This window comes from Drosophila eugracilis, unplaced genomic scaffold (assembly GCF_018153835.1).
Source record: "Drosophila eugracilis isolate 14026-0451.02 unplaced genomic scaffold, ASM1815383v1 contig_1081, whole genome shotgun sequence".
Classification (NCBI taxonomy): Eukaryota; Metazoa; Arthropoda; class Insecta; order Diptera; family Drosophilidae; genus Drosophila; species Drosophila eugracilis.
Window position 1 is genome coordinate 14,119 of NW_024571855.1, and position 18,830 is coordinate 32,948.

The window sequence follows — 18,830 nt, forward strand, 5'->3', positions numbered from 1 at the left end:
TGGAATTGCCACTTCAGACTTCGGGAATATCAGCAGACGCTGATTATTTCTAGTTAATTGACTTAATAACGACGGCTGGACATGGACATTAGCAGGTAAATCAATTTCAAATGCTATTTGTTTATGGCCATGTGTCTGGGCTTACTGTGCGAGAGGGAAGGGTGAGCGATGTCAGTGTTGCAAAACGTATGAAAAGTGCATATGTTCGACATTAACCAACCATCTCAAACTTAACGGCTCTTCTTTATTCAAAGTTTTTATCTGCTAAACTTGTTATAAAAATAAACGTTCAAAGCGATGAAATAAATGCCTAGAAAATACATTTTAACCTGTTTATTTATAAAGTAATTTTATTTATATTTTGTCAAGCTTTCGGAATCTTTGGAGTTTTATAATTTTAGGGAGCAAATAATATTCAATAATGGCAAATTTTTTAAATTTTCTTTTAGATTACTCTAAGCATGCAGTCATCTTTCTAACTGCTTAAAAAAATGATAAAAACCGTAAAATCCTAGTTTAAGCTTTTTATTTGCCTTTGTTATAAAATTGCTCACTAAGGGTGGCCCACGGAAGATTTGCGTTTTAAAATCGCTATAAAAATATCAATATTTCCCAATTTTCTTCAAGCGTGAACTTAACCAATTCGTAAACAGCAAACCTTCTACTAAATATCTGACACATTGACAATGACATTTTAAATGTCAAAGAAAATTATCGATAGTTCAAAAACCAAACACTACATGGGCCACCCTGTACAACATAGATAAAACCATAATAGATGATGTGTTATATTCTAAGAAAAACCTAGAAATGATAGAGAAAGTATTGCTTTTTATACATAAAATATGACTTATAAATGACTATTAAATGTACAAAAATCTTAGAAAATCCAAAACATATTCCCTATAAATAAGACAAAAACAAGAAAGAAAATAAATTATTTTTAATAGCTTCAAATCGATCAAACTTTCTGGAGTTACTTAAGCCTAACATGATCCCCAACAACTACTTCCTTGCCCCCTGAAATCACCGCTTACCAAACCCGTTCCCCTTGTCGCTTCTAATGAACACATGTCAATTAAACCCCCAGTCTCGTGTCTCATGTCCATGGAATGAAATATGTTCGCTAGTCGCAGTCTTCGACTCAGTCAGAGTCAGAGGACTCCTTCTCCAATTTAAAAGTCAACTTCAGCTCAGAGTTGCACTTGGAAAAGGGAATATAACAGTTTATAAAAGTGGAAATTAAAGAATTTGTTATACAAAATGAGCTTGTGAAATGTGTTATATAGGAAGGTCAGCTGAAGGCCTCACAAATGTCTTAAAACCTAACGATAATTATTTATATATTTCATTAAAACTGAGTTCCCAGTTTTATCAATTTCAAGTCTGACACATGCTTTTAAGTATTCCAAAAATATATTTGATAAAAGGACAGACATTTTCTAATGACTAACAAAGAAGCATTTTTTAATACGAATTAAACAGAAATAAATAAAAAAAAGCTTAAAAGCTAATTATCATCAGACAGTCACTTCCTGAAATGAATAAAACGAAGTTTTTGTTTTTGATTCACCAAATATTGCTAGGGAAAGTATTTTTCTCAGTGCAGATGGCAGTCTTGCGTGCTTGTCGGCGGCTGCCTGTGTTACGTTTCTCTCCGTTACGCACATTTTCGCTTATTGGTGGGGAGTGATGGGGGTGCGGGTGCTAAAAAGTGGGTGGTGGCTTTCGGAGGGGATAGTGGAAGAGAGGCAGACAAGCGACAGCTCGGACATGTTCGCCTCAAACCCCTCAAAAAAAAGAAAAACAAAAAGACGACGAACCAAAATGCAAGTGTCTCGCCTTACAGTCGCCCCCAACTCTTTCGCTATGAGCCTGATTTATGTCGTCGAGTGTCGCGGGTGTTGCGTGTTGGCACCCACAGCCCTCTTGCCCTGCTTCTATGTACAGGGAGAGAGATTTTAAAAATATATATTTTATATATCTGATTATTTCTATTGTTTTAAAATCTTTGAAAGAACCAATAACATAACAAATCATCTTATTAAATAAATAATAAAAAAAAAATAGTAAAAACACATAATAAATATATATAATATAATCTTAAAGTAAAATTTCAAACTATTTTCTTATTAATTCACATTTTTTACTAAATTCCTACTAGAAATTTCTTTCACTGTAGTCATCTGAGACTCCAGGCAATGGAGTTTGAGTTTTTTCTTCTTCTTCCTCTGTGGTCAGCTGGCTGTCTTCTGTCGATTGGCACTGAAGCGAAGCAGGCGATTTCCGCTTTAATGTAATTTTGACAACGCTTCCAGGGTGGCTAGCGAGAGGGGGTCCAGGGGGTGGGTCATTGGAACGGCACTGTTGTCAGGGGGAGGTTCAGGCGGCTCAATATCGTCATCAAGGAAATGTCATGATAAATCTTACTCGACTTTCGCGTGGCCGAAACCGTTACAGTAGCAACTACGAATTCGATTTCGATTTGGGTTTTCGTTTTTATTTAAAATCGTATTTGATACCCTGTAATTAGGAAGATCATATCAAGTGGGACTAACTAAGAGGGGTAAAATTAATAGAAAAGAAGTTAAGGAATGTGGAAGCGTCCAGTTTAGAAATTTGGTTTTAATTTTTGGCTTTTCAAAGAGATTAAAAATTTAAAATATTTATAAATTTATGAGTTAATATTGATACTTCGTGGACATACGTTTATTAAGCTTATAACTCGAATATAAATATTATTAAAGAATATCCAATATTCAATATCATAAGCTATACAGATTAATCTCTATATAAAGTTCTCAAACTTAGAAAAAAGTGTATCCCACAGTCATCAAACCCAGTTACTGGAAAGTAGTTTTCCTTTTTTCTGTTTAATTTTCAGCTTTTCCAGTTCTCTTATCATGCGATTTGTTTTGCATGTTTTGATTTATCTGATTTGCTGGATATTCGATTACCCGATAACTCGATTGCAGCGGCATTTTGCAGTAGTTGTGGAACCACTTTTCCCGCACTGTCTCCATGCCCCTTTTGTTACAGCCTACCATTCACAGTGCAACGGATTCAAATTCATGTTGCGACGCCCTGAAGTCTGTTTCCTTATCATCAGTTTCGAGAGTCATTAAAGTTCTTGGCGATGACCCAGAGAATCGTAAACCCAGCTTGAGTCATTGATGCACTGATGATACGCATTCCAGTCTTCCACTCACTATTTTTCCAGATTACAAGTGGCAGAGGAGGCATCAAGAAAATCACCATAAAATCTGTTCTTTAATGGGAAATTTAAATTTTCCAGCAATTTAATAAGTCATATCAGACCAAGTTTAAACCTATGGAAAGACAAGGAGAAAGGTTGATGGATTGTTTAATTGATTAACTAAAGTGATTGATTGTGGAAACTAAATTGAACTAGACAAAGGTTTCTATTCATGGGGCGTGCTAGGAGAGGGCGTGTTGGAAAGACCTAAGATAACCGATAGCTGGAAAATGTTAATAAGATAAAGAAAACACGGGTTATATATAAATACATATATATTGTATATATATGGATTACACATAATTTTGTATATCGACAGCAATAAAATGAAAATGAGCTGAGTTAGCGGAATCACAGCTCGGCCATTTATCGTTGGAAAAATAAGACTGAAAGGCAAAACAAGACAAGTAAGAACGTTTAAGTTGAGTTTTTAGAACTTTTAGATACCTAGTAAATGCTTGAAAGTGGTTCTTACAGATAGTAATTAACTAAATATTTTTTTAAAAATTTTCAGAAGTCGCTGAAGGCGATTTCTGTTGAAAACAGTAAAAATGAAGAAGTAAAACGTTTTTTTAACATAAATATATAAAAATAAAATCAAATAAACATAATATAATAATAATTACATACATTAAAATATTTTCTAACCTTATAAAACTCTTAATATATATTTTTTTTTAATGTACAAATTTGATACACCCCATGTTTTCTCCCTAGTACCGCGTATAATTAAAATAATGAAACCCCAAGAAATATAAGTAAATTCAGTGAAAAAAAAACTTTGCAATAAAACGTGCGAAGTTATAAAAACAATGGAGGCAAAGCGGTCAGAGAGGGAGAGTAAAAAAATGAGCGAGGGAGAACGCACCAGATAAAGCCGAGCTCGATTCCACGGAGGTCTGTTCTGGGGGCTACGATCCGATTCTTTGTTGTGGTCAGTTGGAAAATCGAAGGCGTCGCGTCGCGTTGCGACTTCAAAACGAACTTTAAACGAAACGAACTAGTTTTTAAATATGAAAACAATAAGAAATTAAATAAAATAATTACTACAATTAAAGTTAGTGTTTGAAAAGTGGAAAGTACTTAATATAATGTATAGTGAACAAAAATGATAAGAATATGCAAATCTACTTTCATTATTAATCATCTTTGAAGTTATAAAAAAAGTAAAATGGGAGTCATCTTACTATATAAAATAATCTTAAATCTATGCATAAATCAACTTTAAAAATAAAACGAAATATTTAAAGTGTTCTTACTATAAAGAATATATGAAATTAACGAAAAACCATTTAATTTATGTTCTTTAACGCGTGAAAAGAAACTTGAAAAGTTTTTTAACTTGAGAATTAAAAGCTTATCGAAATTTTCAAAAATAGCTTAAAAACCTTGAAGTGAGCCATTAAAAACAAACTTAAACTAATGTAAGTACATTATAATAATTTACTGGTTAGCCATATTTTGACATTGAATAATTTTTTGTAGCTTAAAAAATGAGTTCGTATAGGACATTGGTAGATCGTGGACCTCCCATCCTTGTGAATGGCATTGAAATAACGCCGATCAGTGCCTCGGCCACTAGTTCGCCCAAAACTCTACACCGAATGATCAAGTATTGGCGCAATAGTTCCGGAAAAATTCCGGGTCTGCGGAAAAGCGAGAGTTTTGCGGAGTATCGCCGCCACTCATCAAACGCGGCCCCAGTTTCTAGAGGATCCGGGGGCAGATCAAGCACTTCGAGTGCCAGGCAGTTGCAATATCAGCGACTGGAGATGGAAAGCTGCGAGAATATTGACTTGCTGACAGGACCACTAAGGTGAGTTCGATTCGATAGAATTAAGCATGGAATGCTATAAACAATTAGCCCGAAATCGTTTCGAAATCAATTTATCTCTTACTCTTAAAAAACAATAGAGCTGGAATATAAAACCTAATTTTGTAAACTAAATAAGATATGCAAATGTATGCATAGATTTCCAACCTGTTTACATAGAATACACCCAAAAAATAATAGTAGCATCCATTGTCTTGCGGTATTCGTTTGAAGTGTAACCCCAAATATGTGGGGCATGCAACAGTTGGTTATCGGTTGGTTGTCTGCTTTTCGAAACGCCCCTCGCAGCTGCGGTTTATCTTGCGGTTATCAGCTGTTCCTTATCAGCCAACAAAAACAACAAACCCCAACATTGTGGATGAGATAGAGAGAAACGAACAAGTGCAACACGCCACCGCAAAAGCCGACGTCACTTTGTGGATTTTGTGGATCCAATCCGTGGGAGAGTTAGCTGCGTGAGAGTGGGAGAGAAATTATTTATGTTGGATCCAAACTCTCGAGTCGTAGTCGCTTCGCTTCGCTTCGGGTGAACTGTTGGACTTCCAGTATCCACATACAGTCCACAGCGCGTGGTGGAGCTTGGAACGTTTTGTACACTGAAACTGAAGTAAAAGTCCTAGCATGAAAAAATTGAAACCCTATTTAAGTACAATTTCTAGAAAAAACTAAATGTTGAGGGAATTCAAAAGTTCGGAAAATATTGTTTTAAAAAAAAAAAAAATAATATATTGATAAACTATTTGTTTTAAATAAATTCTTAGGTAAATATAACAGTATGATACATTATAAAAATAGTGTAATATATTTTTGAAAATAAGTCAAGCAGTCTAACAATTTTTTTCAGTGTAAAAATAAACTGTTTATGTTTTCATTCCAATAACGGAGAGTGGGATAAAGAGCGATTATGGGAGCATAATTTCGGTGATTCTCTCAGGCCAAAAACAAAAAGCATATGGAACGCCGTCTCTTTTTGACTCGTGCCTCTGTTTACTTATGTATTTGTGTCCCACGCCGGTTATTCAGTTTGTTTTCGTTATCTCTCCGCGGTGGGAAATCATTGCCTTCTGCATACTTTTGGGGTACACTGTGCAAATATCCAACTTGCAACTGCATCGGCGGCTCCTTTGAGCCGCATTGTTTTCCAAACTGTTTACTTTGGCTAATGCGGGCTGCCCCTTGTACCAACCCCTCCTTCGGCATCCTTCCCTCGCTCCATCTCTTTCTGTTTGCTTAAACTGCGCGCATTTGGAATGTAAATAAATGTAAATAAACAAGAATCTCGCCCCCATGAAGGCAACAAAAGCAATAAGTGCACAAAAACAACAAACTGCAGTCCTCCCACTCTCACTGTCTCTCTCTCTCACCCAAAAGCAAAGTGCAAGTACAACTGAGGTCATATTGGTAGTATCGGTAGTTCATTTTGATTTCATTTTATCTTCCAACTTCTATAAGATACTTTATTTAAATATGTGCGTAATTTACCATAAATATTCAATTATTTCTGGCCATGCTACGATTTTATGCATACCACGAATGTATAGTTCAGACACCAGCTACTATTATGGCCCCAATTGTACGATAACTCTTCCAGCGCCAGAGAGCGAGAGAGCGCCCTGGAGAGCCGGTTTGTGTGGATTATATTCCCATGTGGAACCTGAAATCTGAGCTTCGTGCGCAATGTGCGAGCAGTGTGATTGCTGTTGTTGTTGCTCCTCATTCGTTTTGGGGGCTAAACCAGCAGCTTTTCTACTTTTCGCCTCAGAGTCGTTTTGAAAACCGACTCGTGTGGGCGTGCGAGCCAGCGAGTGTCCGTCTGTGTGTGTGCGAGTGCGAGGACAACCAGGCGTGTGTTCGTTGTATGTGTACATAGTCGCGCGTCTGCGTCGGGAAAATTCTGAAATCGGAAAACGGAACAGGAATCGTAATATATTTCGGGTTTCCGGTACGTCTTCTGCTGCTGCTGCTGCTCCTTCGTCATGATTAGCTAGTTAAAAAGTAACGGTAGAACACGACGAGCAGTTGCCAATTGGCAGCAACAGATGAAAGAGCAAGAAGAGCAGCGCGAAAAGAAAAAATCAAAACAAAACTCAGATAAATAATAAAACTAAAGGAAAAGCAAACAATAATAAAGCTACAGATTCGTTGAACGAATTTAACGAATATGTGAAAGTGAAAAGGTAAAAAATAAACAAAAATAAAGTTTATAAATGAGTTTAAAACAAAATAACTTATTAAATAATGTGTTGTTATGACTTCTTCTTAATTAATTAATTATAAAAAACTCTTTAAATGTGGAGTGAAACTTTTTATAAAAGAAAACAGTAAACTAACTAATGTTGTTTGAAATGAAAGTGATTGTGCTTGAATGGCTACAAAAATTGAAATAGCATTTGCTGGCCTTATCAAAAAAAAAATTAGAAGCGAAAGTGGCAAAGGTGTCATTCAAATAGGCGAGAAGAAATACAAAAAACGAAAACAAAATAAGGCTGCCAAAAAAAACGGCTGCATAAATACCCGCACGTAGTTAAAAAGTGAAATTTTCAAACAAATATTGTTGACTGAATTTGTAATTTAACGAGCAAAGAATCCAAAAAAGAAGAAGCGAAGAAAGTGTTCAAATTGAAAACAAGTGAAATTGTGTGTGTAATATTCGTTTTTTTGTGCAATTCAATTACGAAAATGCCATTAAATAGCCAAAAAGTGCAAAAAATGACGGAATAACATAATCACCACAAACAAATGTCAAAGCTCTAAAAAAAGAAGAAAATAAAACAACAAATGAGAAATATTTATAAAAAGAAATAACCACAAAAAGTTCCGTTTTTGTGTCTTTTCTTTCTCTCCACCTCTCTCTGTCTTTCTTCATCTCGTTTTTGCCGGTTCCCAAACTGAATTTGTTTTTGTGTTTTTGGAGTTCGATTAAAATGCGTCACGCATGATTATTACGTGTGTTTTTTGTTTTTTATAACCTGCGATCGTTTTCAAATTTTATTTCCTTTATTTTTTGTGATTTATGTGCAAGTTGTGTGAGCTGTTTGAAGTTATAAAGTTACCTCAACAAGTGGAAATGTTTCTTTTCGAATTCGAATTTTTATTAAGAGGTAAAAATACTTAAAGATCATGAACCCTAGCAGGTTTTTGTGGGATTTCGGTGATTTCAGATCAAAATTCTCATTATTTTTATGAGTTTTTGATATTTTTGAGACAAATAAAAGAATATCGGTTTATTCGTCTTTGTTACCGGTTTAAGATGACTTGTTTGATAAGAAAAGTGTTTTAAGATGGCTAAGATGGATGGTTAAACATAAACTTTTACAGTATGAAAATTTAACTTTTTGTTCCATTTATAACAAAGTTTACTCCGATTCATCTCCTTTGGGAAAACCGCTTATTTCTCTTTTGGTTTTTCTCGTTTCCGACTTGCAAAAATGCAAATTAAAATCCACGCATTTTTTCCGCCACTTCTTGCGCCCTGTTCGTTAGTCCCGTTAAATGACAATGTTGCTACTTCTTCTTCTTCTACTACTGCTCCTCCCATTTTGTTGTTGTTGCTGTTGCTGTTACTGCCTGTTATCAAGCTGGTTGTTGTTGTTTTGTTGTTAATATGCATTGCCAAAGGCAAAAAAAAAGGTAAAAAGTGAGAAAAAAAGTAAAAAGTATGGTAAATTTGCAGAGCACGTGAATTTCTTTTTGGCTTTTAAAACGGGTTTCTGGCCTGAAATGATTTCAGTTCGCAGTTTCTGTTGTTGTTGTTGTTGTGTTTTCTGCTGTTGACTTTTCATTTTCGTTAAATTTTTTCTCGATTTTTGTCCCGCTGCAAGTTGCAAAAATATTTATTGGCATGTGTGTGCGAATTTTGCGACTGCTGTTTGTGTTTTTGGTTGTTTTTCCGTTTTCACTGGCAAAGCCAGCTGCAGTTTTCTGGCATTCCAGTTGCACTTTCCAGAAAACGGGGTAATACGAGATCTCTGAGTGGCTCGATCATAAGAAACATATATTTTTTAATGGTCAACAGCTGCCCAGACATGGGAAAGTGTTTTTTGTGGAATTTTAGAACGCAAATTAAATATTCATCTTCTATACATTTCTTGAATGACAAAAGATGTTATCTAAGTAAATATTTAAATATATAATAAATCTGCTATCTTATCAGAAATGTTTGTTAAAAACAAAAAAGAATGGAAAGAAGTTGACACAATCTCAAGAGCATCCATGATTCATCAGGGTAAATCGGTCGATACCGCCTGCACTTTATCACCCACTTTTGGCAATCTGCTCCCATTCCACGTTCACCTGGATACCTCGATACTCCCATACCCCTACCAGTTTTTCCTTTGTTTGCTTTAGCCTGTTGCATTTTTGGGGCTCCGACTTTTTGTTGCAGTTCTTTCCGAGGGCGAAAAAGGTAAACGACAGCTCATCAAATATTCATGCCATTCGTGAAGAGATTCCCGCTGACCGAATCGGATGTTTGCCTTTTGACAGATATCTTTTTTTTTTGGTTTTTGGTAAGAGGTTTGGAAGGTGGAAGAGATTGCAGTAGCTCTGGCCCATTGAATTTCTTTGGGATGTAAAGTAAACCTCAGCCATGCGGAATGTAAATGAACTCGGGTAGAAAATTGGCCTTGTCTCTCTGCTCGGTGTGAAAATACGGACAATAACAGAAAGCTGAATTAAAAAACAATCCCAAGAAAACGGCTGCTTTTTTGGCCACATCTCTTGCTATCTGCTTCGGTCTCTTCTCTGCTTACTCCGCTTTCTGAGATTCTCCTTTACCACGTCTCAGATTCTCCGCCTGTCCATTCATCGTTCTCCATCTGTCTGGCCCATCAATTGTCTTGTCATCCCTCTCACTTTTAGTCGCCCCTCTCTTTCTCGCCATCACTCGAGAGTTCAAGTTGAAGTGCAGCCAGCACAAAAGCTTGGCTCAGAAAGAGACGGTGCGAGCATGCGGGTGCGAGCGGGAGGGCCAAAACCTCGGCGTGTCATTCGCCTGCATTGATTTTGGATTCTCTTTTTGTAACTTGTTCTTAAAATAAAGCAAGGGTATGATGGGATTTTGGTTTAGGGAGATTTTGTAGTCCTTTATCGTGAAAATTTAATTGAAAATTTGAAGAAAAGGAAATGTATATAGTTTTCTATTTAAATTGAATTACATTTTATATCTGGTTTAACTTTTTGTTAATTAATTTTATAGAGACTATAATAGCTAAGTGAAAGTACTAAGTATCTTAAGGTCTATACAAAAGTTTTGCATTTTTATATCCTTTGTAGGCTGCTGCAAAATTTACCGTTTTGCCGATGCCCTCTTGCTTATCTCGGCAGCCTCAGATTCCCTGCTGCCCCCCTCATCTTCCACCCTTTACGTCGTGTGTTTTTTATTGTTGTTGTTGTTGCAAAAACACACGCGAATTTAATTTATGGGGCGTGTGCCGCCGCTTCTCCCATGACATGGCCCAGTGCCAAATGGCTGGGATCCGAATGGGAAATGGGCAATGGAAAATTCAGGCGGTATCTGCTTCTGCTTCTATGTTTTAGTGCTCACTTTAATTGCCTTTGCCTCGATTTTTCCATATTTTTTCCAGCCATTTTTTTTTGTTTACGACCTGTTTGCACCTGTGCCAAAGAAAATAATAAAATATCCAGTTTTCCAGGCCGACTTTTCCCCCAAAAATATGATGAAACTAATATTTTTGCCAAAGAATTATTACAAGCGAAGGTCATTTGACTTTGAAGTTCTCTTGTTTATCGGCTGTCAAGGGTTAAGGTGGTGGCAAATCAAAACTTTATGGCAAGTTGGCAGCAAAGTGTTCCGAAGGTCTCCTTTGCCTAGGAAAAATATTCTAAAAATATCTTTACCAGTAACAAGATTTGAATTTCGGTGAGGGGAAGTCGGAGGAAACGTAATATCAAAGTTTCTTGGTCTTAATTGCATTTAAAAGTTTCATGTAAATGGGATCGGAGATGTAATTTAAACGCGTTTTAAGTGATATTATTAAAGGAAACATTCATGTTCCTCACTTTGCCATTTAGTTAATCGACACTTAGCAAAATCCCAACTAAACTTCCATTTTCATCCACAAAAATCGAGCCATGTGCCAGAGCTGTCCCCTGCTATAGTTTCAGTATATCAAACTAAGTAGCTACATCAATTTCCCATTAGACTAAACTTACAAACCGAAATATCTGTAACATTTTCCCTGTCCGACACAAAGTAACTCCCCGAAACGAAGAGAAGGGAAGGAGGTTTTGTGGGTGTAGTCAAGGTTGCGCTCAGCCAAAAGCTGATTATTCAGCCAAATTGGCAGGCGATAAGATAAGATACCAATAGCATACAACCAACCGATACTAAACCTGAAACAAAAACCGAACAGAAGTCACAATCTACTAGAATTCCTCTCACAGAAATAAAATAGAAAACAGAAAAGCGGAGCAAGTTGGTCTGCCAACAGCTGTTGATGTTTGTTAGCCGGGCTAGAAAAAGAAAAACCAACATGAAACCAAGCCAGGCCGGAGAAGAGAAGACAAATTTGTTTACAGAATTTGTCAGGGCATAAATATTTGAACACGTGTAACGGCGTAACAAGCAACAAATTGTTCGGTCCCCGAAAAATACTCCCACTTAGCAGGAAAATAGGGAAATGTACATACGGAAGGCAGGCAACTTTGAACTTGCCAAAAATGTGGAGTGGGAAATCCGGATGTTGCCACAGCGGCTTAAAAATTTTCCTAACATTTTCCCTCTAGCATATCAAATATATATTTCAAGATTGATAAGAACACCCATCCCATGCCCATTTTCGATAAGAAAAAAACAATATTCCACTTGGTGACTCAATAGATGGTTTGCTTTTAGTGGCCCGCAGCTCAAATACTCTGTTTATGACGTATCGACACAAAGTTATGGCCATAAAGTACTAACTGAAATCTGATTGCGAAACGTTGACGCAATTATTTGGTAGGAGAGTTGGGGGGAAGAGCTGTATATATGAAGGGGTTTAGCGAATGTTTGAGTATGTCGAGAACTTGACATACTTATCAATGAATAATTGTTGATACTGAAAGAAAAAGTAAGAAAGTAAAGAAGTTGGTTTTGGGAAGAAGACAAAACAGCTAAGACTTCTAAAGAACTTGTGACTCAGGAAAGTAAATATAAAACCATGTCGAGGTAAAGCATTTCCAAACAAATTGATGAAGATATATCGTTGAATATCTGGATTATCATAACAAAATTCAATGGAGCGAAGCTTTTCCAAAAGACTTCCCTGCTCAGCCACATATCATCTGCCAAGTATCTGCATAAACAACTTCTCTCTCTTTGGCAAGCCAAACTTTGGCCTTCATTAACCCAATCAAAGGAATAAAACCGAGAAAAACAAAAATAAAAATCTATAAGAAATCCGCACAATTTCATTTGCAACTCGGATCACAACACATCAATAAAAATGCCAAATTGAATGAGGCAACAATAAAAAAATTATCATTGTTTGGATGACACAGTTGCCAGTTGCCAGTTGCCTTCTCTATTCTCTATGTTACTTATGAGAAAGGCCACCCACTGTGGGTGGGTTTTCTTTACAGCGAGACTGGAATCAACTATTAGCCCAACAGCCCACTCACATCCATACCATCCATTTTTCCCCTCGAATCTCCGATTCTGTTGACATTAATTTGTCCACAGCCAACAACCGCAACAACAACAACCGAATGAATATAAAATTTTTATAGATATTTTCTCAGTTTTTGCATGACACCATAAAAGGTTGTCGTCGTCGCCGACTTGGGGGCGGTTGCTGCCGAGCCTGATTTAAATAAATTATTCTATATGCGTTTTTTATAATGCAGAAAAAAGAATTATTTTGCACTCGCGCTCGCAAATTGTTTTCTACGCCACGTAATTCAATTTCGTTTCAAGTTGAGTTTATTATGAGATTATTTTCTGTGTCATTATTTTTTATTTTTCTATTTTGTACTTTTTATTTTTTTTATCATTCTCACCTGACTGAATGCCTGTTGCTATTTTTTTTTTTGCGGAAATGACGAATTTGCAACAACGGAAGTTGCGTGTTGAGCCTGAAAGCGATGGCCGCATAAATTTTGATTGCTCTTAATGCGATTTGAGTCGAAACGAATTATATATATGTATATAGTCTTTACATTGGGTAATTGCATTACTCTGAGGTATCTCAATCTGGGCAAGTGATTTGGCAAATGTTGCCGAGAAGATTTACAGATTTGCCAAATTTGGGTCAACGGCATTGAAGGGGCATTAGGGCTGAAGTTAAGTAATCATATCGGTTGGCTTATGTTTTGCCTGACTTTGTGGGTTAAATCTAATAAATTAAATGAGGCTGAGGATTTGGTTTATGCTTCTGCAGAAGTAATTTAATATTCCTTTGCGAATTTTAGGGCCAAAATTTTGGCTTTATGTGGGAGAAAGTGAAAGGAAATTATCAGAATTTACATTGTGGTTGAGGTAAAGGCGTTTTATGCTTGAAAGGCCACGTTTAGGAGTACTTAATTACTCGAAATATGTGTAATAATTACAATATATACTTTACAGACGAGTATATAGTCGTAATATTACTTGCCTATGCCAAGAAAGAGTAAAATTTGATTGATTTTTTGCGCTCTTTGGTAAAAATATATGACTTAAAGGCCTTATTACTTCGTATTTATTAAGTATTATAGCTAATAATGATTCTTAAACTGCAGCTTCTCATCTTATATACTAATATTCCCCCTAACTACTGCCATTTCCCCGTAACAGTTTACCCAACAAGACCATACAACAGTCGTAAGTAGCTTAAAACAAGTACAGCTCATCTTCTCCTGGCCGTAACAGGTTCAGTTTTCCACAAATTCTGGCTCGTCTAGCTTTGAGTAACCCTCTTATCATCACCTCCCACTCCCCACAACCAAAAAATCTGATATAATACCATTCACGGCACTCGTTATGTACGCACATTACCACTTAAGCGAGTTGCTTGGCCTTGGAGAGTGGAGCGCGGAGAAGGGAGATTCTGGGAGTCCGGAGGAGTGGCTCCATGGGTTTTTGACGGCCAGATGCCTTCAGTCAATGCCGTAAATCATAAATCAACTCTCCCTTTTCCAGCGGAGGAGGCGGCGGCACTTGGACACGTGCGTCAGTAGCACATTACCTTTTTCCCGGGCCCACCTCTTCTTAAGCCTCCAGGAAATTTCCACATTTTCTTTGCCTCATTTTAGACCTAAGCCAATTGTCAGTGGGGCAGGTTCGCCACGAAGTTTTCCTTTTGCCGCTTTATGAGGGTTTATGGAAGGTTCTTAGAGGAGAGAGGTTAGGTGGGTGGTTAGGTGGGGGCGGCTTAAGTGACTGCCCTGGCAAGTGGTTTTGCCCCGAGGCTTTTCCAACCTGCCTCTTGGAAAACATATGCGGGCTGTTTGTTGTTGTCTCCTCTCTGTTTTGCACGCATTTTCACGCGCTTTTCCTCGCTCTGCTGGGCAGACTTTTCAGCTCCAGCATTACTTTTTAATAATGTGCACTCAAACCCCCGCCCAGAATTCCCATTTATATTTGCCTTTGAGTGATTTTCTTTGTTTTTTCAAGACAAGATTCTTTTGGTTTTTTTTATCAGGTTTTATGGCCATAAAGTCGGCCCACATAAACTTATTAAATTTCCATTCTTTTATTGCTGGCCACATAAAATTCGGTTTCCCAACGGCTGTAAAACGTGCGTAAGGGAAATGCGGCTCAAGTGACCACAACCTAAAGTTTAATTAATAATCGGTAAAAGATAGAGAGCGAAATAGAGAGAGAGAGATAGAAGGGAAAGTCAAACCAAATTTAACATATTCTTGAAATTTTCCCTCTGTGCAGCAGCAAAATGAAAAAAGTGAAGTGAATGTGAAAAACTAAAAGCATTCTTAAAAAAAAAGGGAAGAAAAACCAAAACAAACATAACCAAAAATACTTCAAAACCAAAAATACGAAACCAAAATCAAAATCAAAACAAAAACAAAAGCAACGCCAGTCAATCAAATCCATCAATCATGCTGAAGATACACATGCTGGAGCAGGTCGTCAACACGGAAAATGTCTGCGAGAATGCCCAGGAGCTATCACCAAAGCGCAAATTGCCGGGTCAGGGGCAAATGGGCGGGGGCAGTAACTCCTCTAACGGTGGCACGCCCACTGTCTCGGCGACCTCGTCGCCTCATCATCAGCCCACACCCCCTCAGCGTCACATACATACGAGCGGTGGCAAGAGCGTCAGCCAGGGATCATCGCCAGCTGGGTAAGTAAATAGATTATGGAAAGGGGGAGGTGGGTTTAACTAGGATAAAAGCTAGTAAAGTATGCTTTTAAGTTGGAGGGATTAAGAGCTAGTTAACACTTACACTTAAAAGAGTAAGTGTGATTAGAAATGAGAAGGTTTATAGCTCAAGAGAGGGGTTCCGTTCCGCTTCTTTTATAAATTGTTTTGCCAATTTATTAGCTCTTAATTTGTATTTTAAATATGAGGAATTATGGCTCGAACTTATTATCTTTATTAATGTTTAATATTGAACATAAAAAATAAACAAATATGTACTAAATTTATGGCGGAATTTCTCAAAACAATTGTCTAAAATATCAATTTTATAATCCTAAAGTAGATATATAAAAAATCATTCAAGAAGTATGATTAATGTGGAAAAACTAACTAAAATATAGGTCACTAAAAATTAGCTCCGAGGTAGCTGAAAACCTCATTAATTTTACACACTTCCTGAAGCATTTTCCCTCTGAATAGCCATTCTCCAAATGTGTTTCCCGGTTTTTGGCTAATTGAGGCAGCTACTAGATGGTATCCCCTATAGCTTTTGTGCAATCTGTCCAGTGATAGATGCGTTTTTGATGAGAGCTCCCTTTGGCTGTTTTCCCCTCGAAGCGAGAGCACTCTCTTTTTTTTTTTATGCAATTTTCCTGTTGTCACATTCCTTTGGTCGCTGCGGTTGAGCGACGTTGTCATAATGGGTGCATCGTCCAGCGGTTTTCCCTGCCGTTTTCCCCTTCAGTAATGCCAACTTTTGTTGGCCAGTTAACAAATTTCACCGCAAATTCAGTTATTTTCTTTGTGTTTGCCTTGATGAGTTGAGTTGAAGTGTGGCTAAATGGAAAATGGTTAATGCATTTGCGTGGCGTGAATTGGGTGGTTAAGAGTGGGAGAAATGGGGTTATTGGGTATAGAGTTTAAGGGGAAAATGTATAGATATATATCTCAGTTAATTCTGGTTTAATTCTAGAACTTTAACTCTTAATAATAGGTTGCGAAATACCTTGTCTTGTGATTTTTATGTCATTCTCTACCATTAAATGGGTTTTCCCTGTTTAATTCCCTTGGTAGAACGACAGTTTTGAAGTTGTCAAGTTCATTATCATTCTCGCAAGACACTTTCCGTCTTATCTGAGTGCCAACATTTCAATGGCATTAAGTTTTCCATCAGAAGCGCCTTTCAGTTCGATAAGTTTGAACAAATAATAGCTGTTTGAGAGCTTTTGATTGACAATATGCCATTGAAATGATTGGAAACTTTGTTGCGCAAGTTCTGGTTTTACCACTTTCTATCTTTCCACTTATTTCTATTTAGTTTTCTATTTCTTTTTTCTATTTTTCTTCTATTTGTTTTTCCTATAAGTTTGTCACCCACTGCACTTCATTTCACGCCATCAATGCAGTGGTGTTTCTTTCTTTTCCGCACAGCTACATTGTTGGTCAGCCTTTCCACGAGCTGAGCTTAGATTCCAGCAAGAGTTTTCCCATTTTTCCCTTTCCTTCATCTGAAATTTTCTTGGCCATTCCTTTGTGGCTTGTTATTTTCGCATTAGAGTCTGGTAATTGATACCTTGCGGATGGTTATGGCTTTATGGCTGTGAGAGCGACACATCAAGGCAAGGCGGTTATGGGTGGGTATATCTGTCTAAACAATGGTCTTTTAGGGCGGCTGGGGGCGTGGCCTTGGGCACAGTTTTGTTAATAATTATTATCCGCAAGCTGCATTGTCACATTGTCGTTAGATGGAGTGAAAAATGAAAAAAACTGAATACTAAAAACCGAAACAGAAACAATTTTCATTTTCATTTCTCCTTGTCTCTCCCCCTGAACTTGACAATCAAAGGGGCTTTTCATTTCTTTTGTTTTCCCCACCGCCCACGCAAGACAATTTTCTTTACCCTTCATGCTCCTCTTTTTGCTTTTGGGATTTTCTCTGTTAAAAACATAATATTCAAAACATAAACACTTCCGTTGGCGCCCTTCATTACCCCAGAAATCCTTCTTGGTTTTCCCCTTCGGCTGGCTTTTCTTTTTGTTTGGTGCAGTGAACGAAATGGAAAGAAGGAAAATGAAGGAAATATGATTTTAAAATATGGTTCATCTTTAGATTAGTCAAGTGTTAGAAATGGTTTGGAAATGATTTAAGATATTTCAGTTTAAAATGTTTACTAAACCAAATTTCTTGGTATTTTGAAAGTCATTTTAAATTATTAAAAACATTTTTGATAAAAGGCATGACTAAATAATATTAATAAATTGCATTTAAATTAGTAATATTTCAATTATTCATTTTAAAAATATTTTTAAATATTATAATATTAAATAATTCATTAAATTTCTTAGAAATTTAAGAACTACTTACACTTTCATAGATTTTTAAAACTCAAAAATATGCATCAGAAATATTTAAAAAAAATAAAAACATAAATTTAGTTATTCATAAATTAGGTTTCAAATATAGTTAATATAAAAATTCAAAACAAGAATAATATTTTTATGATCAAGCCAATAAATCATTTAAAAAATATTTAAAGAAAAGAAAACATTTCTTAATATTTAAAAAGAATTACTCAAACTTGTTAAAAACATAATTTATATAAAGAAATTCCCAAAAAATATTATAAAAAATAAAAACACTTATGCACAAATATACATTCATGGGAAAATATCAAAAAATATATCACATTTTTAAGCCATCTGAATCATAGGAGTATATATATATTTCTTCCACTGCAGTCCCTTTGACTTTTGGCTATTTTTGACTTAATTACTTGGGGGCTTATGGGCTTGGCAGCGTTTCTTCGCTGTCCCTTGTTGCATTATTTATGCCTAACATTAGTCGCTATTTTTTTGTTTTTGTTTTCGTAATACCCCTTGCCGCCTTCCTCATCCTTCCCTCTTTCTTGGCTATCCGACAATTTTTGATTTATCTCGGAGTTGTTGGAGACTCGTGTCTTGGGCTGATGTGGTGCTCCCATTATGCCACCACTTACATTTCCAGCCTCATCTGCAACTTCGTGTTCATCTCCATTTCGTTCGGGGAGCTACAGCTAGTTGACCCCGAAACGCTTATTCTTCTACTGCCACCGAAAAAGGGGGCCATCGCAGTTAGCCCAGTTAAAAAAGCCAACTTTGCCGCCTGTCAGTCACTCAAATTGGAGTTCTGTTTCTGTTTCTGTTTTCTGGTTCTATGTTTTTCACTGTTGTTCTCTTCGCCCATTTGAAAAAGGCATTTTTCTGGCTAATTTATATGCAAAGATTGCGCCAAATAGCTGGACAAAAGCAACAAACATGGCAACAACAATTATGTGGCAGCTGACCAGGCCAAAAACCATTTATTCACTTTCCAATTTTTTCAACATTTATTCGGTTTTTGTTTTTTTTTTGTTGCTGTCTGGTCTTCGTTTCTGTTGTTTGTCTTTATTTTTCGTAGAGATAATTT

General features: G+C 36.6%; 1 long non-coding RNA gene across 1 annotated transcript; it reads left to right on the forward strand.

Moving 5' to 3' along the window:
* The first annotated feature begins 4,077 nt into the window (after window positions 1-4,077).
* On the forward strand, window positions 4,078-14,999 carry LOC121529915. Its single transcript, XR_005993688.1, has 3 exons — window positions 4,078-4,680; window positions 4,742-7,267; window positions 14,950-14,999. It is a non-coding gene; the product is annotated as an uncharacterized LOC121529915 (long non-coding RNA).
* The last annotated feature ends 3,831 nt before the right edge of the window (window positions 15,000-18,830 follow it).